This window comes from Protomyctophum parallelum (genome assembly GCF_964188405.1).
Source record: "Protomyctophum parallelum genome assembly, chromosome: 1".
NCBI lineage: Eukaryota > Metazoa > Chordata > Actinopteri > Myctophiformes > Myctophidae > Protomyctophum > Protomyctophum parallelum.
The window spans coordinates 93,866,362-93,889,221 of record NC_139697.1 but is presented as its reverse complement, the minus strand read 5'-3'; the positions used below and the strand labels follow the sequence as shown (position 1 = coordinate 93,889,221).

Here is a 22,860-nt window from a genome sequence, read left to right as displayed (position 1 = left end):
CAGCCTAGACGAGGGGGGCGTGTCCTCTCAGCCTAAATGAAGGGGGCGTGTCCCAGTGGAAAAGTGATGCATGCATGCGCATAGTCTCCTTTAGCACAAATAGCCATAGTTGAAACAATGGTAAACATGGACTTCTCACAGCTGTGGTAACAATAGCTACTAGGCACCATGCACAGCCGCCATATTGGAAATTAAATTAATTCTCAAACATTTGAATTTCAAAGACCTCCTTAACACACCCGTAAGGGGCCATTTGGAACCCCCTCTAGGAACCATGAGGGTCCCTGGACCCCAATTTGACACCCACTGGTGTAGCAGAGTGTTTCCAGTGAGGTCAACAACATGCACGCTCAGCAGCACCCTGACTCCATCTTCAACCGCTTATCTGTAGTGGGGTCGCGGGGGCAACACCTCTGCAAGAGAGCTCCAGACTTCCCTCTCCAGGGCAACATTAGTAACTCTCCTGGGGGATCCCGAGGCGTTCCAAGGGCAATGAGTCAATTAAATCCCTATATCTCATCCTTGGTCTGCCCCAGGGTCTCCTCCCAGTGGGACGTGCCTCAAGGACGCTCGTGCCTGAGACGCTCGAACCACCTAAGCTGGCTCATTTCCAGGCGAAGAAGCAGCGACTCTACTCCGAGTCTCTCTTGCGAGTGACTGAACTTCTCACCCTATCTCTAAGGGAGATGCCAGCCACCCGTCGGAGGAAAACAAATTTTGGACGCTTGTATTTGCGACATTATAATTATTTCGGTCATGACCCACACTTTATGACCACAGGTGAGAGTAGGAACGGAGATTGCTCGGTAGACAGAGAGCCTGCTGGCTCAGCGCTCTTTTCGTACAGCCACTGCAATACCAACCCTGCTGCCCCGATTCTCCGGCTGATCTCCTTCTCCGTCCTCCCTTCACTCGTGAACAAGACCCCGAGATACTTAAAACTCCGTCACCTGGGGTAATGTCTCATTCCCTACTTGGACTCCACAATCCATCCAGAATCGTGACGCAAAGTATCAAAAGTCGCTACTTTAGCTATTTAACAGTATTTAACAGTCTGGGACATATGAGGTTTCCACCTGACATACCAATATCCAACATGGCGACGGGCCATTTGCAGAACTTGAGGACATCCCTCCCCTGGAACCCCCCCCCCCCCTCAAGGACCCCTGGGGGTTTGAGAACCATATGCACCGCCACAGACCGTGTGTCCAATTATCCTCCTCTCCATTTTGATCCTATCCCCACACACACAGAAACTCACTGATAAGGATCACACGTAATGTTGAGGCATGCAGCCACGTGCGCACACCCATACGCCGACGTGCACATGCACCCACACAGTAGCCGGTAGGGCCAGCAGTAGGTCGGTCTGTCTGTCCCTCTGTCTGCTTGTTGGTTAAATATAGCAGCGCGTTTCCCCCCAGAGAGAGAGAGAGAGAGAGAGAGAGAGAGAGAGAGAGAGAGAGAGGCAGCGTAATTGAAACCAAATGGACCAGAGGCGGTTATTATTATGGACTGTGGGGTTGGGTCGGTGCAAATCTCTCTCTGGCCTCCATGCGGCTCCGTCCTGCCGTCTACGTTCGCTACGGGAACGTCACTTCTAGAACGAGTCAAACCGAAAGACAAGCGTTCATAAAATGGAGATTCCAGCATTGAAACCGCCGGTCATTTGAGATGTGAGCTATAGTAGGCTACTGTTGCTATTATCTTCGTATTTAGAACGGTGGTTTAGAAAAATTCGTTTTCCAAAATAGCAGATATGCAAGCTCGAGCTTGCATATCGTGACTCAAGTGAGTCACTTTGTGCTTTGTACATCTTCTATTGTTTGAGCTTTTGTGCATTTGCTATTTTCTTTAACTTACAAAAAAAAAAAAGACTTGAAAGTGTTTGAAGACACGTTGTTGAATCATTTTGTGCCTGGAGATACCTGGCAGTGCTGGCACAAAACATTTCCAGACGGCTCCGTGGCCAAATACATACAGTATCATTTTGCGGGTCCTTGGCACAAAAAGAAAGGGCATTTTGTAGAATTGGCCTCAGGGCGTAATGGTTAAATGGCAGATTAGGTCTTTCTTTCAGACGGTTCTGAACGATCTTCATGAATCCCCCCCTGATGATGCCTCAGGTCGTAATGGTTAAATGGCAGATTAGGTCTTTCTTTCAGACGGTTCTGAACGATCTTCATGAATCCCCCCCTGATGATGTCATCATGCTGCGCCTCTGGGTATGTGTTGCTGGTGACAAAAATAAACCGGTGACTCTACATGACTGCATATACTGAGCGAGAGAGAGAGAGAGAGAGAGAGAGAGACAGGGGCGGGGGGACTAACTATACTACTGTCATGTACTTTTAGAAGTACAAATTATGAAGTACATTTTCCCTTTACTATCAATATAGCTGTATTGGACTTCAGATTTTATATAGACAAGTCCACGGAGGGGTCCCCCGGGCGCAGCCATTACTGAGGTCAGTGAGGTCTACCATGTTAACTAGCTGATAGCTCTGTGGACAGACTGTGTTGCATCTCCCACGTCTTCTTCTCACCTCGCAGCAACAAATAAGAAATTAATCTGGGCCTTTGCATCCATGGTGTGTATTAAAGAAAAGTTTACTTTCCGCAATGTTTCTCTCCCTTGTCACACTGTCAAGAAAGAAAAGAAAAAATAATTGAGAGCAAATAAATGAGAAAAACAGGACGCACACGCTCTGGTAGCAACGAGGAGAGCCTTGTTTATCGTTAAAAAGGAATTAACGACATAACAAGTGTTAAATGATCTTTTAACCTGCTGCTAACTGATAGCAGAGCTGGGAAAACACTGGGGAAAACAGCCTCATATGAGATTACTAGCAGAAAACACAACATCCTCATAGGAGAATACTAGCAGAAAATAGACACAGAATAGCAGTGGTGGGGGAAAAGTACTCACATTCTTTAGTTAAGTAAAAGCATCAATACTGCAATGTAGAAATGCTCTGGAAGTCTGGAATAAAAAATGTACTTGAGTAAAAGTACAAACGTATTGGCATCAAAATGTACTCAAGTGCCGAAAGTACAAAGTAGGCCTACTCATTACGCAGAATGTCCCATTTCAAGTTTTCAAATGTATGAAGTAAACATATTTTGACAATAGCAGATCTACAAGCTCACATTGTGAGCCTAGTTCAGCTATTCTCAGATGTCAGAAATGTGTAGGGCTGTTCCAACACTGTTCATTTTAAATTGCGTATTCCGTACTGTCATTTTAACAGTTTCCGTGCTTTGAATGGATTACTCCAGGTTAATGTCGCTGCCATATCGGACATACGCGAGTTTTGTTTTATGTGTTTAATCCGCCGTAATGTAAACAAAAAAAAGAAAATTCTTCTTCGCCGCGGAGAAAGAGAGTAGGCGCATCTGTTGTGATAAAAAACCGGAAATCGTCACATGCTGTGGGCTGCTAGGGCTTCTGGGAAATTGAGGCCAATGCAACTGAATGGGGTACAACGCCTCATGGAGACGGGTCTTGTGTGCGTCTTCCGGGTGCACCAAGATGGTGGATGGTACGATCGGATCACAACAAACCAGGGGAGCTTTTTTTGCTGGATTTTCGCGGATTAAAAGCCCAAATAATTCAGCGTATGCTCTAAAGGTAATACAACAATCTCGGCAGTGAAGGGGGGTTGATTAAAAGTCTGATAAATCGTTTTCCGCAGTCAAACTGTTAATTCTTATTTTCCTATTTTTATTTGAACATTTATTGAGTTGTATTGCACAGATGTGATCCTGCTGTGGAACTTGCCTTGTTGTGGACAAGTTGTTGTTTGTCAGTCTAGAGTAGACCAGCCTGCCCATTCATGCCCCGATACCTCTGCACCGCTTCTCTTTCTCGGTTAGCTTAAATCACATGATTCTTTGTCGAATAAAACTAGACTAACACTAAACACAGGCGAGTAAAATAGGGATGGACCTAAAATGAATGAGACTAAATAAAATCAATACTGCCTGCAAACAAACAGCACAAGTGCAATGACACTAAGGGTTGCCCACCTGACACTGGCAGGTTTCGGGCAGGTGGAGTTTGCGTTCAGGTGGCCCGACCGGGCAAGTGCTCTTTGAGGGGAGACGCAACGGTCTATAAACACAAGACACATATCACACTGAATGATACGTGAACACGAGGTATTTGGCATAAAATATTAGGCATGACAAAATAGTGTTAGACTGTACGGTAATTACATTTTTACCTATCTTTGAATATATGGGTTTCATTGAGACTGCACACGCAGGTGCCAGTTTCAGGTAATCAATTCCCAACAGATCCCCAAACCCTAGTGAGACAGATATATGCAACAGTATTGCACGCCAAGAACAGCCGGCAAACAAGTTTGCGTCACGTGAGCGTGGAGGTCTGCTGTTCTCTGCGCGCAACACCTTCGCATCAAGCAGCCGTGATCATGTAGGGACTGGGAGCGCTTGCTCGGCGACTGGAGGTGGGGTTTTGGGGAGAAATGCTTTGAGAATCGCTAATATTGTTTACATGCAAGTTGACACAACATAAAACCAAGGTGTATATAGTATTTCAAGAGCGAGAGATCACATTAAACCCTCCACCCTAAACCTTCTTCTTCCACACAGGGAGGAAAACAGCATCTGAAAGTTTGCTGGGATGCATTTATATTTTTTATATGTCAGTGCTGCGACCACGTTTACATTGCATCTAATGAGCGGTCAGTTTCTTAATTTATTTTGCCCCCGACCTGCGCGCACACACAGGTTCTTGTCAGTGTCACATTGTCTTGAAATGCGTCTATAAATGGACGATTTACTTTTCGGGCAAGTAGAACAAGACCTGTGTCTGTGTGCATGACCGACAGGCAAGTAAAGTGCCGCCTTAGTGTCAACCTGTGTATAGTTTCCCAGTGGTTGTCACGCATGCGGCCACACACGCACACTCTCACACCCACGTACACGGTTGTCATGTTAAACCACCTGAAACCCACAGAATATTCTGTGGGGGAACATTAGTCAACAAAATAAAGTACAGCACGTTTTGAAATGGCTTGATTCAGTATTTCGATATTTGATATAAATTGTATCTGACACGCCGCTTCCTTTACAAAGCCATTGTGACTTCAAACTCTAATTTAAATGCAACTAACTAGCCTAATATTCAAATATGTGAGGCGACCGTGTTTTTTTATTTTTTTATTACTGTTTATTTATGCATGTATTTATTTTAAATTTCCCCTCAAATTAATGAAAAGTTCACACTCTTGTGAAGTGAGGGGCGCTCTTATCATCATGCATCACATTCCATGCTCAGCCAATCAAATCATCACAAAAGTAATTACGGCCAATCACTTTTGGCATGTTCACTTTTCTGCCCTCACTTAATATTTACTTTGCTCAGCCAATCAAATCATCGCTATGGGGTGATCAGCCAATCACAAGCCGATGTTTGTGTTCACACAAACCCATAGCCCTACAAGCAGAACCCAATGCTACTGAAGTTTCTGACATTTTTTAGACCCAGAGCATGGGGTCCTATTCCACCTCGACCCTGCCACCGGGTACGCACACATAAATAAACGTAAATACCTTCGGAAACGTCCTTCTGCGCTCTTTGACGGCTTATTTTCCTTTGAGGGCTTCTGAATCTGTGAACTATAAGTACCTATAAATACCGCTGCGAATATCTCCTGTGTTTGACCGATTTGGTCGCTTTGATTCTTCTTTTCCTTCCTTGTTTATTGACACCTCATTGTACCGCCTATCTGGCTAGCTAGTGGCGCTATAGCTATGACAGAGCAGATCAGAGGCAGGAACGTATAGCCGGCACAAGCCAACCGCACATCGGGAGGCGGTACAATAAACGGTAAATAAACAAGAATCAAAGCGACCAAATCGGTCAAACAAAGATTAAAAATACTTAACGGCTTCCGTGCCACAGGAGATATTCGCAGCGGTATTTATAGGTACTTTATAGGTACTAGTTCACAGATTCAGAAGCCCTCAAAGGAAAAGAAGCCGTCAAAGAGCGCAGACATGACGTTAACGACGATATTTATGTCCGCGTTCTATCATTTCAATACGAAAATATAGATACGTACAGGGACCCTACGCAAAGTGACATCCAAATTTCAGAAAAGCTTCATGGAGGGTTCCGAGAGGGGCTAACAAACCCAGAAAGCTGGGCATAGGAGGGGCTAGTGCAGCCTTCAAAAATACATGATAAACCTAATTAAAAAGCACGGCCCCCTAAACCAAAGACGTGTGATTTAAATGAGTCATCACACTTTAAATAGTCTAATAAAATGAATATCAAATAAATATCTATCTAAATACTGAATGAAGCAACTTAAAAACTGCCTGGGGGCTCACAAAAATAGATGTTTAAGATTAACCCAAACATGTTTTACCCCTTTAAAGTGCTTAAGTTCACTCTTTCTTTCAATCTTTGCTGCAACCAAACTGTACAAACTCAATGGAAGTGTGTGCTTCCCAGTCAGTGTCACACTAGGCAGTGTCACACAGAAAGAATCCCCCCTACCCGACTTTCATGTTACCAGCACTCTCAAACAGTAGCAGGTCTACAACTTATAAGTTCAACGCGCTCTGAGAGCTTGTTGTAGAAGACCTAAGTAGGCCTACTACATTTGTCACACAGAAACCCGGCTTCCATGTCAAACCGCAAGGCAACAACAACCATGCATGGACCATATGAATGGTAATAATACACACACACACACACACACACACACACACAGTCACACAGCACCCATGCAGCAGCAGAACAAACGCACTATAACCAACCAGCCAGCCAGCACAACTGGACAATAGGCTACACACAATTAACCAAACTTACCTCTGCTGCTTCCCACTCTTTCAGACTCTCACTCCCACTTGTTTCCTTAATCCTTTCTCTGGACTCTCTTCTGCTTACTCTGTTGGCTTTTCTTATCCTTGATCGAGTTCCTTTTTTCTTCTCTCTCTCTCTCTCTCTCTCTCTCTCTCTCTCTCTCTCTCTCTCTCTCTCTCTCTCTCTAAGGGGTTCTCCCGGCGAGTGCCTGGTCTGTGTGTCTGTCTGTCTGTCAGGAAGGGCGCGTCATGCAGATGAAAACAGATTGGGTTGCGACTTTAAAAAGCTGCATGACCAAACTTCTCTCCTCCAGTCACCTCTCTCTCTCTCTCTCTCTCTCTCCCTTAGCTTTTCCAATAACAAAACCTCTCCCTCCCCCTTCTCTCTCTCTCTCTCTCTCTCTCTCTCTCCTAACTTTGGAAGAGTGCAGCTGTCCTGTGTGTGTGTGTGTGTGTGTGTGTGTGTGACTGTGTGTGTGTGTGTGTGTGTGTGCAGAACTGGAGGGAGTTAACTGTAGTTTCCTGCTCCCGTTATCTGTCTGTTGCTTGTGAGAGAAACGGGATTCCTTCACAAATGTGTTACAGACACACACACATTGACACTGACGCACAGAGGCTGCCTGCGTGCCGGATTTAGAAGCGCGCGCACACACACACACGCGCGCGCATGTGGGAAGTTCACAGGGGTGTGGTTTGGCTTGTGTTGTGATGTCACAAGGGCCTCTCCCCTTTTTTCTGAAGCCTGGGCCCTCCCCTCGCTCTGTGTGTGTGTGTGTGTGTGTGTGACTGTGTGTGTGTCTGTGTGTGTGTGTGTGTGTGTGTGTGTGTGTGTGTGTGTGTGTGTGTGTGTGTGTGTGTGTGTGTGTGTGTGTGTGTGTGTGTGTGCAAACTGCAGAGAAAGGAGTGTTCTGGAGAATGGAAACATCACATTCCCAACGTTTGTCGTGTGGCATGACGCCATGCCACTACACACACACACACACACACACACACACACACACACACACACACACACAATTTCCATTCAAATGTTTTAGGACTTTTCTCCATGTGTCCATTCTTCTCCTTTTCTCTCCTCTCCTCTATGTTTTGAAATTGAAACACTTAAAAACCTCTGCTGCTGCTGTGTGGGGAGGAATCAATTGCTAAGGATTGCCCCTTTTAACATGCCCCGTTTCAAGTTTTCAAGTGTATACAAAATAGCAAATCTACAAGCTCACAATGCATTGCATCATGGCACATTGTGAGCTTGTAGATCGGCTATTTTCAAATGGCCAAAATATAGACCTTAAGTGGTTCATTTATGTTTAGAAATACTAATTCTATAATAATAATTCTAATTCTAAAAAGTAACTATAGTAACTAAAGTTTTCAAATAATTGTAGCGGAGTAAAAGCAATATAGTTTCCTCTGAGATGTAGTATGTGGAGTACCTCAAAACTGTAGGCTACTTAAGTAAATGTACTTAGTAGTTAGTAATACAATTCCCGGTGACATGATGTCAGGAGTTCCGCTTGCCCTCCTAAAACAAAAACAAAAAAAGGTTTCTGCCCCGACAGCAATGATTTGTTAGCGACATCATAACATTAAGCCTATCACAGCGTATACTGTAGCAGCATTGCTACCATACATCTGCACATAATTACCACCAGTAACACTATAACTACTCAGGAATTCACACAGAAAACAATTGGCTTCGCAATAAGCACGCATCAGAGTGTCATACAAACAATGGGCCTCAAGCTGCATACAGCATTATACATGTATATATGCTCCTGTTGTCTGTTAAGAGAAAAAATCACACACGTGTGAACTGAGTGGTGCAATTCACCCCCCCCCCCCCTCTCTCTCTCTCTCTCTCTCATTAGAGACACAGCACCTACCCTCTCTCTGTTTCTGGCGCCCCCTACTGGTATAAATAAGTCACATACTCGTGCTCATAGTTACAGGTACACAGGTACACAGGTACACGGACATTGCAAGCTGGATGTAGGAGTGGTTGCACCACTCAAAAAGTATAAGATGTCGTTTTCAACTCTTCTCATGTCTTGGTTCAATCGTCAGCACTTGGTCCTTGGGCAAGACACTGAACCCCAAATTGCTCCCGATGTGCTGGTTAGTACCTTGCATGGCTTCTGCCGCAATCGGTGTATGAATGGGTGAATGTAATGCACAATCTATGTAAAGCACCTTTGATAAAGGCGCTATATAAATGCACCATTTCTAGTCTACATGTGTACATCATCCCGGTGGGGGCAGCGAAAAAGTTTCCGCAGTACAAAAACCATAAGGGGTCTCCGGGCTTGACCCCTAATACAGTCTAATGAAAGACACGACACACTGCCACAACACACAAACTCTAAAGAATGGCCGTTATATGGAATATCGTGTGTCAGACCACACTGGTTCTCAATGTCTGGTCCGGGGACCACCAGAGGGGATGATATTGTGATCACTGTAGTGTTTCAGTGGCACATTCGACTATCAAGGTTTCAGCCTGCAGGAGGAAACCCTAAATACATATTGCACATAACCACACCAAGTGGTGTAATGAAGTACTATCACCTCATAAACACATGGAATCTGGGAAAAAAAGTTTGGCTGACGGTACCCTAGGGTCCCTGACAGCTTATTAAGCCCTCCATGGGATGCAGATTTACATACCCTCCTTCACGGAGAGCCGCGGCGCCGCTTGAGTGTTGGTGAGATGTTTCAAAGATGCATAAAGCCGCAGGGCTTAAAGTTCTCAGTCCTGGGGACTGATTTCAGTCCTGAGGATTTCATAGGGGTCATTTAATGAGATCAGTGCAGATTTGCAAAAAAAAAACATTTTCAGTCTTGGGTTTTTGGCTTTAAGCCCTGATAAAGCAGCTATAGACAACGGAAAAGTGTACGAAATGGCATTAACCGCCGATGCTGTTTTTTTTTTAAAGTTTTGGCTTCTCTAAAATTCTCTCAGGGACCACCAATGGTCCATGGAACCTTATGGGTCTGTAACTCTGAGAGCAAATGGAACCAAATGGACCCATACAGGTCGGAAACTCCGAATGGGTTTGTAACTCTTTTGAGTCGAATGCGAACGGAAATAAAAGCCTGGGTATAACGAGGCTACTCTGAGAGCAAATGGAACCGAATGGACGCTTCCCAGTCAGCAGGCCGACGTGGGTCCCATATGGTTTAGAGGTGGGCTGCCTATGTGGGAGCCAGGTGGGATAACTATAAGAGTGTACACTCGCAGGTACAGTCTATTCGGGACCGGACATTCCAAGATGATGGAGCTGAATTCACTGAACAAGTGGTTTCAATCCCTGTTCTCTCATCACTCTATTCCTCACTCTGCTGCTATTCTCGCTCTCTCTCTCTCTCTCTCTCTCTCTCTCACTCTCTCTCTGAATAATACTGTCACACACACACAGACACACAGATGTCTTTGTGCATACAGTACATATAGACAACATCCATTCTCTCTCTCTCTCTCTCTCTCTCTCTCTCTCTCTCACACACACACACTATGTGACACCTTGCTTTAGGGCTGCATGATTATGAACAAAATGATAATGATCTTTTGCTGAATGTGCTGTAATCACAATTATTCATCGCAGTTGTGAAAAATACCATTTATTTATTTGAATAGTATTTAATGTCTCTGTTGCTTGCTGTGCTTATCGGAGTCAAATCTTCTGTGAAATGGAATATAATATAACATAATATCGTGTGTGATTAGATGCCTGTGTGAGCCTGATGGCCGTGAAGATGATCAGTGTTCCTTGTACTGTATCCCATTAGACCTGAGGCAGATTCTATGCAGATGCCTTCTAAATCAGTAAAATGTTCAAAAATAGTAGATGTACAAGATCGCAGTGCGGTGCGAAGTCACGCACTGTGAGCTTGAAGATCTGCCCCCCCCCCCCCCCCCCAAAAAACTTGGTTCATTGATTGTTCTATTTCCAACACTTCAAACCTGCACGTGGAACCAATTAAGTACAACCCATATGGTTCCGTTTTCACACCACCATTACAGACAGAATTGTATACATGCTTAGCCTGATTATCAGACTGTAGCTTTCTTGAAGCTTCAGTCTGACATTGTCTTCTGTCTGGGCGATTTCAAGGGGGAGGCGATTAGAATTTCCCTCAACCAATAGCCATTGTTCTTGTTTTTCCCTTCTTCCTCATGTGTGTCAAGGAATGTCTAAAGAAGACAAGAAGCGAAGACCGTACGGGCGACGCCATGTTGCTCACATGGTGCTCCATGGAAGGAAAGAAACATGCACAGTTGCTTCCTTCCTTGCCTTGGTCTGCAACTGCGCATGTTTCTTTCCTTCCATGGAGCACCATGTTAGGCCCGCCCCCACCACCGATTCTCATTGGATAATACATTTTTGTACCGAAGAAATTGTAGGTTCACAGTGCAACACCAGACCAAGAGATGCAGTCCACTCGGAGAGTGGGCGGGGTCTTTGGGCTGAATCCAGGCTAATCCAGTGTCGGGGCCGAACTGGGTGGGTTGTAAATACAAAAAATGATGTCACTGATCAGCGGTGGTGGGAGTATAGGTGGTCACCTCAGCACAACGATATGTTTAAAGTCCCCCACAATCTCTGAATGTTATATAGAGTCTGGAACTGCAATTGCCATTTCCGTTCGCAAAGATATATCTAAAGTTACATTGGCTATTCACTCTGTGTCCCTCACTCAGTGAGGGATGTGCTCACTTCAGTCATACGTGACCTCATACGTGACATCATATGTCACATCATCGTTAGGTATAGGTTTCCTTTCTCTGAGCGGTGTGGCCGCTCCTATGCACAGCTTTGTGTGTTTGAGCATGGAATGGGATGATTCGATTGGGTGATGTAAGACGACGTTGTCATCATCATACATCATCATCATGATAAAAGGCACTGCTCACTTTCTTATTCTTTTTTGAGGGCCTATGTCCAGCTTTTTGTGTGTGTGTAAACACAAACGTTGTCCTAACACAACTTGATAATGAATGGCCAGTTGGCGAGAGATTGGAGAGATTTGGAGAGGGTTCAACTATATAGGTCAAAGCAAGTTCAAAGCAACATTTTTTGGTAAAAGTAAAATTCAAAAAGTAAAAGTACAAAGGTATTGGCATCAAAGTGTACTAAAAGTAAAAGTACTCATTGTGCAGAATGTCTCATTTAAAGTTTTCAAACGTATACAAATCATTTGCAAATAGTAGATCTTCAAGCTCACAATGTGACAAAATTGTACGTATAAAGGACATTACTTACAGTGCATGTACTTAGTTACTTTCCACCACTGCAGGTTCCTTGCCTTTGTGAGGCATCAAAGTGAGAGGTCTTTGGTAGTGAACTTTAAACAAATCCAAAGCAGTGTGTTGAGTTGAAAAGTTGAAAAGGGCCTGTCGGTGCCCAAACGCGCACTTCAGACTTCACCTGTGTTTCTTTTGAAATCTTTGCCATGGATGACTAAAGGCTTATTGTTTTTTTTTTTTACTTCAACTGAATGGAATGCCATGGATTTGTTATTAGGTTCACTGCCAAATACCTCCTCTCACTTCGATATCTCACAAAAGAAAGGAACTTAAAAGCCGAAAAGACCTGAATGTTAAGGCCTATACGGCGCCACGGCAGGGGTAAAAATGGGTCATTGACCCCTTATAACGGACCACCTTGACCCTCAATATTGCGCGCAGCCATTACTCTCGACAATTACGCAGCAACAACACCTCTCACCTCTCATCCCACAATAAAGTGTCTCCCCTTTACCTCCCAATGCCGCACATTTTACCCAGGTTATTAACAGGGAATAGGTGTAGGCAGCGAGGCAGCGAGTGAGCAATAATAATAACTATAAAATAAAAAGCATAATAAAAACGAAAAATGGCCGCATGCAGCTACTTCATCCGGTCTGTAGCCTGGCTGAGTGTGTGACCTTCAAAGTCACCTCACGCCACTGAGTGCGTGCGTGCGTGCGTGCGTGCGTGCGTGCGTGCGTGCGTGCGTCAGTTCTCACCTGGAGGACTCACTCTCCAACCCAAAACAAATTAGTCTCCTCGGATCTTTGAATTCAATCAATTAAAGGACAAATGAAGGTGTCGGGAGGTGGCTATGCTCCCAGGGTCCTAGGTTCCCTTGATTAGAGACCTTTATTGAACGCATTAAAGGTGTAGGGAAACGGAAATGGTGGGCATTTTATTTTGAAGTTTCAGACGGTTTCAACATGAAACACCTCTGTGAAGTTTCTGAAGCAACCAGAGCTTCAGGCGATGGGACGGTAGCTAGGGACGGTAGCTATGCTATACGCAGCAGCATGGTGTGTGTTTACAAGTCAGATAGTTGACCAACTGTACCAGTTTACTGTTATGTGGCTTATTTCTACCCTATAATGTTTTCAGATACATATTTTAGCGTGATAATTAAGTTGAAAACGAGTAATACACTGTCTGGATTAGCGGTGGGTCCCGAATCTCGGGACCAAGTATGTACCGAACCGAACGTGCCTGGGTACCGGGTACCCATTACAATAATTAAATTTCGGTTCTCTCTATCGGTTCCCACAGACACACAGTCACACGATATTTATTTATTTTCTTCCCTTAATAGATGCGCAGGGAACAGAGCTGATCTACAAGCCTACATTGCGTTGCATTAGCGACGAGTTGTGGGCTTGTGGCTTGCAGAGGCGGAGCCATCTCTCTGCATGGAGTTAGTTGTCGAGGAGTCTAGAGACAGTGACACATGCTGTGCCTGGCACTGAGGCAACATCATTATTAAAGTTTCTTAAACGTAATTTTCAAGTGAAGTTTATGGGAGGAAACTTTTAAGAGGGGACAGGAATCTTGCGCCTTGTCTGAGTCTTCACTGCATACGTGCGCAGCACGCTGGCTGCGCAGCATTGAATCAACATGAGACAATGAGAGAAAGCGTTGGTGCACTCACTTCGAGTGTGCACCCGTGTGTGTGTGACTGTGTGTGTGTGTGTGTGTGTGTGTGTGATCACGGCGTAGGGTCCAGATACCCAGTCTAACTTTGAGAGGTGGCGATTGGCGAAAAAACAACAAAAGATAGCCTACTTTGGGTAGCCCGTGTGCATGCACATTTCTGTTAGTAGCAAACCACAGCATGCAAGCCGCCTTTGTTTTCAATGATCCCCCATTGATGCGCTGCCCCCTCCCCTTCATTAGCGATGCTAATTTACACAGTCAATCGTGTGTGTGTTGCTCTCAGATCTCAGACATGCTTTTATTTGTTATTGGTAATAAGAGAAGTAGCCTACAACACTATTGCCCTGGGTAAATACAGAATCGATATTATATAGATACAATTAAAATAATCACTATATTATCCACAAATGGCTCAATAAAGGAGAATATGTTATACTATTCATTATACATGTCTTTAGTATACAGTATACACTCTGCTCTGACATGCCATGCAGACTGTGCACCACATGAGACTACATGAGACTATCTTTTTATTTTCCTGACATTGTGTTGCAGTGATGTGTTGCAGTGATGTTTATGTTGTGTAGTCTCTCAGGCATATTTGTTGTCATTGTCAGTAAGAGGTAACTGTATTATCCACAAATGGCTCAACTGTTAAAGGAAAGGATGTTGGTCTATACTCTATTCATCTGTCTTAATTAAATCAAAGTCTTAAAAATAAAAGCTTTGTGAAAAACAATTGACCTTAAGTTTATACCATTTATTTTTTTACTATATTCTCCACAAATGGCTCAACTGAATGAGGAGGAAGAGGATGTTACACTATTTATTCATTACATGTCTTAAATTGACATTGAGCTTTTTTGTTAAACATTTGACCTCTTTTATATCATTTTGGAACCGAAATAGGGAACCGTTAAGAACCGGAATCGATAAGCAGAACCGGAATCGGTACCGGACTCGAAAAAATCCTAACGATACCCATCCCTAGTCTGGATGTTATCTTGAATGGGAATAAAAACTGAGGATTTCTGTAATCAGTAGCAGCTGTGCTGCACGGATGCGCAGATATGGGGAATTAAACGGGTGAGCTTCATTTTTATTGGCTTTTATCGATGTGTATCTCTACACGTCATCATGTAGCACGTTTTCGTTTTCAGGAAGTAATTTAAAAAATACTTTGATGGACTTTTGATATAAAAACACACATAAATAAGAATTTGTCTTCTAAATCTATATCTTATTAAACAAATACCAAAATAAACATTTTAAAACAAACAAACAACAAATCTAAAAAATGCCTTGAATATAAAAATAAAGGCCTATTATTATTTATTATTAATCTTATTATTTTTATTTCACTGGACCATTGACACATATCCCAGGAATGGCTGGACCCCCCCACACACACACACACACACACACACACACACACACACACACACACACACACACACACACACACACACACACACACACACACACACACACACACACACACACACACACACACACACACACACACCCACCATGATATCTCATTATGATATATGATATGACCATGATATTTCATGTTGAAGAGAAGTACCTCAAATTGCCACGTATTTATGTACTTTAATATGTCTTCATGTTATGGAGTATATATTGCATTGGGTAACATATACCCGTGGTGTTTTAAACATTATGTTATAATTTAGCTATTGAAAAATAGCAGATCTACAAGCTCATAGCTCGCCACCGAGTGGCGCGCTACGAGCTTGTAGGTCTGCTATTTTTGAAAAATTGTGAAAATGTGGTGCAAATCTTTGAATATATATTAAATATATATTATTTCAGAGTGAACGTTTTTAACTAAAATCCTTGCTTCTGGGGTGTCCCTCCCTGGAACAACATATTTTCAGATGAGGGTCGGCAGCATATTAGAAAATAACTTTTGGGGTCCTTGACATGAATTATTGAGAACGTGTGGTTACTTTGTAACCTATGTTCTCTGAGTGAAGAGACTATCTCTCCACCCAACATATTTCATATATACGGGGGAATGTCCCCACCTCACTTGTGACGTGGATATCTCTTTAAGACACACCAGTTGTACTGGCACGCACGGGTATATAAGGCCCAGGTGTGCGTGATTACACTGGTTTACTTGATCGACACCGCTTCTGAGCGACATGATCGAGGTGGAGAGATAGTCTCTTCACTCAGAGAACATAGGTTACAAAGTAACCACACGTTCTCTATCGTATCAGAGACTATCTCTCCACCCAACATATTTCATATGTATGGGGAACTCTGTAAGACACCTCGTGAGGAAGCGAAGCAGTCCCAGAACCCCAAAGACAACACCAGTGGGCTCCGACCCAGCACATACTGAATTTGGAATGATTTATCATGTATGTTCAATGTAATGTATTTACAACCCCTGGAACGGCCGGACAGCCAGACGCCATCCGCCGCCAAATGCTCAGGCGCTAGGCGCCACTCAGAGCCCGGCCCCGCAAGACGCTAAGGCCAGAGACCACAGGGGTGAAGGGCCGCCCAAGCCAACCCACCAGACGCAAGGTTGGCTTGACTGGTGAAGGTGACAATGACACCCACCGCTGAGTAGCATGCGATACCAACTCCCCGAAGGGAGCGAACGCTGCATGTTCAGCCGGTATAACCGGGTGAATGTACATTAGACGGAGTAGGCTATGTCGCCGCAGTGCAGGTCGGTCAGAGACGTACCTTTCCACAGCGTCCCCAGGTGGAGTGTGCCTGCCCTCCAGGCGGCACTGGTACTCCTACCTGTTTGTGTGCTGGATAACCTCTGTGATCCATGCACTCTCACTTGAAGCACTCAAAGAGCTGGTTCGTTACTCTGTGGGCCTTGTGTGGCCCTGGCATACGAATCTAATGCTCCAATAGGGCAGAGTGGGGACCGACTCCGTCTCTGTACGTCGACTGTCTGTATGACGATGGTAGGACAGAGCTCAATCACCTGATTGAGACGTGCCCTTTTGTGAACATTGGGGAGAAAGGCCGGTTTGGGGCATAAGACTATACCATCATCCGGCATAGGCCTGCAGAGGTCATTATGGAATGACAGAGCCCGCAACTCCCCCATTTCTCCTTGCAGATGTGACGCCGACAAGACTGCTGTCTTGAGCATGTCACGCTCACTGACTAAATGTTGTAGAGCCTCCAGAGCTAACCCCAGATGGGCCTGATTGGGTCCCTAACCTGAGCTCCTCTGGGCCTCAGGGCACCCTTCAACACTCGGTCAGCTGAGTGATCCTTATGTCACATCACAGTTTTACAAGTCAAAAGTGGATGGCCTTCGTCTTTGTGCATAGTTCCCATCGCGTTTATGCTGCGGAGCTAAGCACACACCCAGTGAGAAGGGTGCTGGCTGCCACACTGATACCACATAATGGTAGAACCTGATAAATGCTGACAGCGTCAATCAAGAGGCTGTCCCACAGATCTCAGATTTGAGGGCACCTCACCGTAAGCCCATGCGGCAGCGAGGCCCTGTGTGGAATGTGCACATGTTCCTGTTGGGGCTGGCCTGCCTGCCCACCTATATGCCTGCTGGATTGTTTCACAAGCCAATGAGTGAAGTCCAGTCTTGGAGACTATCTGCCTAAGACAGTTAGGCCCATTTACCCTGCTTCACCACCCTGCTTAGGAGGGTGGGAAGGGTGAAAATCAATAGACTGACTGGCTCACACTCCGATCAGGCCGTAGGGCAAAATGCAGGGATTGATGGCGACAACACCTAAGCATTGCCATGTAGGAAGCGGCAGCACCCCTCACTGACAGGGACATTCTTGTGGCTGACACTGCAGTGCTAACAGCAAGAATGCTGTCCTGTCTCCACGGGCTTAATTGGCTCATGCCGTAAGGCAGACAGTACCACTCCCCGAGGAGGGACTGCTGGCCTATTGTGTGAGGGATGAACGGTATGAGGACCAACTGGGTGACTATTGTGTCGCCCTTGTGTGGGACAGCGGCCCGCCATGTTGCCAGATCCCTGGCCTAGCCACACGATTACCTCTGGATGAGGAGGGAGCTCAACCGGTCTCCAACACACAGAATTACACCCAGGTGTTTAAACGGCCATGCCGTAATACAACCTTATGGTGGTCCTGCTCACCCCTGACAGTCTCGTCACATTCTGCTGTGTGAACAGCAGTGTGCATTCGCTGTAACAACGTGGAACGTGTAAACTGACGCTGTCAACGATACGCCCACGTAGTGCATGACTGTGAATGACAGATAATGCACTGGCCGCATGTTCAGAAGAGCCGGAGGCACAAAGTGCACCATGATTGCCCTCAGCCCTAAGGGGCGGAGGCACAACCTGAGGGTGGCCCGACTCGCTAGAGCAAGGGACAGAGTCCCTGCTTTGCCCTCTAACACATGCCGAGGAGCGCTGCGGACTGTGAGAGTTGACGCCTGCAAGGCCTCTTGTTGAGGTGCCGGCCTAGGTACCCAAAGTGCTGCAGGTGCCTGGCCACGTTGTTGTGGCACTGCACCTCTGAGCGAGCACACACCATTCAGTTATCCAATTTAGGATGCAAAGGCCCTCCCGCCAAGGACTATGTCCAATCGGGGGGCTAGACATATGCCGAATGGGAGGACACGGGACTCGAAGGTTCTGTCATCTAAGACAAGCCGGTCAGTGCGTCAGACCCGGGATCTGAGAATAAACATCCCCGGTCGAGCATGGCAAGCCAGTCGCCTTGGAGGATGGCCTGTAAGACCCTCAGCCTTTCCTTGCCAGGAGTGCTGTAAGCAGCACCCCACCCTCCCGAAGACATAGTGGAACCCACCCAGGGGTCCACCTGAATTGTCTTCCAGGACAACCGCTGTCCCGAGAGACAGCGGGTGGGGTCTGGGGCCTTAACTGTCAGGACTGAGGGATGGGCTTAGCCCGCCAAGCACATTTTAGCCATACCCTGCCGGTTGGCCTGTAGGTCCCTGGAACTGCCAAACCTGACTGGGGTTGCACAGCCTGAGGGGTGACCGAGGCAGGCTACTCATGGCCTTGCCGGAGCATTCCTGCACCTCCTGTGCACCTCCACAGCCTCCTTGGGATGCTGTAGCAAAGCGCTGGCCTTTTTGGCCAAACATGGCCGACGGCTCAATAGGCAGCGTGGGGGAGCTTGTCCTCCTATCGCAGCTTGGCCTGGGGCTGCCACAGACGGCGCCTCACCAAAGGGCATCAATAGCATTGCCCGCTGCCTGGGGAGCCTGAAAGCCGGTCGCTGCAGCTCCTCAATAAGGTCCGGGCCCTTATGGTCACATAAGCGCCGTATATAAGCCGGTGCTGAAGCAGTGACAGAATAGCCCTGTGTTAGCTAGCTGCGCCTAGATAGCCATAGTGCATTCTCGGGATGAGAAGGAGCTTACTTTGTGGTTTCGACCCATGCAACCATGCAAGTTTACACCTATAGGTGCGTGAACGGCCTTGCCGTGATGCACCGTACAGAGTATTCCGCCCGACAGCCGCGGCACACTCGAGTTGCCGAAATTGGCGAAACTACATCACGGACGCGTGAGCTGACACTGTCAGCAATACGCCGTATATACAGTAGTGTGCAAATGGCTGTGATTTCAGGGCTTGCTCCTGGCAGACTCAGCACGTCCTGTCTGTGTAACTGAACCAAGTTCCACAGACAGAACTACACCACGGTCACGTCAACTGACACAGCAATACGCCGTATAGTGCGCTACTACACCTGAACGCGGAAGCTGGCTGCCACGGCAGCGATACGCTCATCCTGTCTATGACAGGACCCACGGTTCGGAGGATGAGCTTGCTCCGTGGTGTTCCCCGTCCGTACGGGTTCTACCACGCAGTCTACACCGGAGTGCGTGAACGGCTTTAGCTGCAATACACTCAAGTGAGCTCTCTCTCACGAGGTGAGGCAAAAAAACACTGCACTAAAGACGCGGAAGCCGCCCCAGCGACAATACGCCTGTATACTATACAGTGTATAGTGTGCTGTGTTAAATGAGCTTGCTCCGCGGCTTCCCCCGTCCGTACGGGTTCTACCACGCAGTCTACACCGGAGTGCGTGAACAGCTTTAGCTGCAATACACTCAAGTGAGCTCTCTCTCACGAGGCGAAGCAAAAAGACAGCACTACAGATGCGGAAGTCGCCCTAGCGACAATACGCCTGTATAGTGCGTTTTAATGCTATAGCCTGGCCGGGCTGTTGTTTTGATTGATTGATTTACTAACAGTTTGCAGAATTACAGTACATTTCAAGTACGACTCAATACAAATACTGTTAACAGTGAGTGGACGACACCATAAAGCATAGGGCCCACCATTTTCAATTCATCAAAACATTTAGAGACGTACGAATATACACAACTATATTCACTGCGCACTCGCAGGTCCACTCCAGCCCACAGAATATGCAGCATGGATGCGTGAATTGACGCCATGCCAATAATACACCCGTATAGTGCGTTTTATTCCACTGCCTTTAAGGATTACCGGGCCACTGGTCCTGTCTGTGTCACTGCACTCAGATCGACAGACAGGCTACACCACAGGAGCGTAAACTGGCGCCCCACCAGCAATACCCCTGTATAGTGTGTTATATGGCCGTCGGATTCCTTCATTCATAGCCTCCTAGCCTCAACTGGCAAGAGGAAGAAATTCATACAGGAGTCAGGATCTTCATGAGCTGCTATCGCATGACCAGGGAACCCACAGGTCACCCACTGGTCATGGCCATGGCCACATATGCCATGGGCATATGTGCCCCACACAGCCCCAGAGAAACCCCTGCTGTTTCCATTTAATTCAATACCTATATACACTATTATTTTAATATGTTATATTAAATGAATACAAATTTAACTGTTTAAACATGCTCAAAAAACGGGGAGTATAGTAATGTGCTTGAGAAGTGAGGGCACAATTTACCCTATGTGCAATTTACACTGCTGTCTCTCAGTCACATATTGATATTCATGTGTTGTTGTTTTGTTTTGTTTTTTCTCTTGGTAACATGTTTCATGTGGACCCCAAAAGACTAGCTGACTGCCATGGCATCAGCTAATGGGGATCTTTCCAAATAGAAAAATAACTAAACAACAGCCACTGAGTTTCTATGTCTCTCTCTCTCTCTCTCTCTGGAGGAGGTTGCACCTGAATTTCCTAGCTGCACTGAGACACAGAGTGTTTGAGTTGGAGACAAACACTCTGCTCCAAACGTTTTGCATTATATAGTGTATATACGTATGCCAAATTCCACTGTTTGGTCCACTAGAACAGTCAGCTCGACTTTCCAGGCAACAATTTACCCTACGATATATCACCGTGCTCTGGAGACCAAACTTTGTTTGTTGTGGAATTAGCTCGTCCTGTCTATGACTGACAGGACCCACGGTTCGGAGGATAAGCTTGCTCCGTGGCTTCCCCCGTCCGTACGGGTTCTACCACGCAGTCTACACCAGGGTGTGTGAACGGCTTTAGCCGCAATACACCCCAGGGAGCTCTGTCTCTCACGAGGCGAAGCAAAAAAACACAGCACCAAAGACGCGGAAGCCGCCCCAGCGACAATACGCCTGTATACTATACAGTGTATAGTGTGCTGTGTTAAATGATAAGCCTATAGCGGGGCTGATGTTTCGCTGCGCCAAACGCAGGTCCACTCCAGCCCACGGAATATGCATCACGGATGCGTTAACTGACACCAAGCCAGTGATACAAACATATAAATGCGATTATTCCGCTGCTTTACAGGATTACGGAGCCAATGGTCCTGTCTGTGTCCCTGCCCACAGGTCGACAGACAGGCTACACCACAGGACGCGTAAACTAACACTATGTCAGCAATACGCCTGTAACGGTGTTTTGGCTGGTTACCCTGTTTTTGTTTGCTATACCTACAAACGAGCTGTGTGACAGCAATCCAGAGAGGAGCGATCCACGCCAGCTCTCTAACCTGCCTCCAGCAGTGGATTAATCCGGCTGCCAGAACTCGTGAGTAGTTGCTTTTCAAAAAGTCTAAAAAATGCAGTTATTGTTGATAACTTGCTCTGCACTTCCGTTGAGGAGACCACGTCTTGGACTGCTCGGTGGAGATCAAAAAAGCAGTGTAATCACGCACACCTGGGCCTTATATACCCGTGCGTGCCAGTACAACTGGTGTGTCTTAAAGAGATATCCACGTCACAAGTGAGGTGGGGACATTCCCCCGTATATATGAAATATGTTGGGTGGAGAGATAGTCTCTGATACGATAGAGAACGACTGATATAGAAACATGAGGCTTTTCAGAAAATAATAAAATGTTAAAATATTTTCTTTTAATTTCGACGTCAGGCCTAAATGGGTTAACAATACCATCAGTGGATGTCCTTCGCGTGTTCGTCCAGCTCTGTTTTGTTGGCTGTGGTCGTCAGTGACGGCGGATATGTGTCCCGTGTTACGCTGAAAGCACTTCTGCTCTGACAAAAAAATAACATTACAAAAAAAAAACCCATTGCTAAGCTCTGCTAAGGGAATAGAAATGGGCAGTGGGCTTATGTCCGGAACATAGCAGCACACTGCTCTGTCTTAATGAGCCTGGAGCACGGCGGAGACCAGTTTGATCCCCGGCCAAGAAGCCTTTAATCACCCTCCGCCTCATGCCGTTTTTGTCACTGGTGGAGAAAAATGTATACTCACGCACTGCATACATGCGTATCATTTTGAGGTACTTGTACTTTACTTTTCAACACTTCATACTTCTACTCCACTGATGCAAATATTGTACTTTTACTTCCAATACAATTTGATCTGTCTGGTTTGCAGATTTAAACGCACAAGCAAGTATTAGCGGTTATACTTTGGACTTTTGAAAATAGTCAATCTAGAAGCTCACAACAACGTGCAACAATGCAATGCGTTGTGAGCTTGTAGCTCAGCTCAAAAGTTTGAAAAATTAGTACATTCTGAAGCAATTAAGTACTTTTACTCAAGTTAAGATTCTAATACAGGCCTACTTGTAATATTTGCATATATTATCACCATTATCAGTGCTGCAAAATTGCACATATAGCCTAACTACTCCAGGACCTGGCTGAGATATGTA

General features: G+C 45.8%; 1 protein-coding gene across 3 annotated transcripts in view; it reads right to left on the bottom strand.

Moving 5' to 3' along the window:
- The window catches only part of sgcd (sarcoglycan, delta (dystrophin-associated glycoprotein)), a 137,697-nt gene extending 130,470 nt beyond the window's left edge, over positions 1 to 7,227 (bottom strand). For all 3 annotated transcript variants that reach the window (XR_014569634.1, XR_014569635.1, XM_083771164.1), the window contains exon 1: positions 6,848 to 7,227. The gene's annotated coding sequence lies outside the window, so the exon portion shown is untranslated. The remainder of the gene's footprint in view (positions 1 to 6,847) is intronic.
- Positions 7,228 to 22,860: the final 15,633 nt, after the last annotated feature.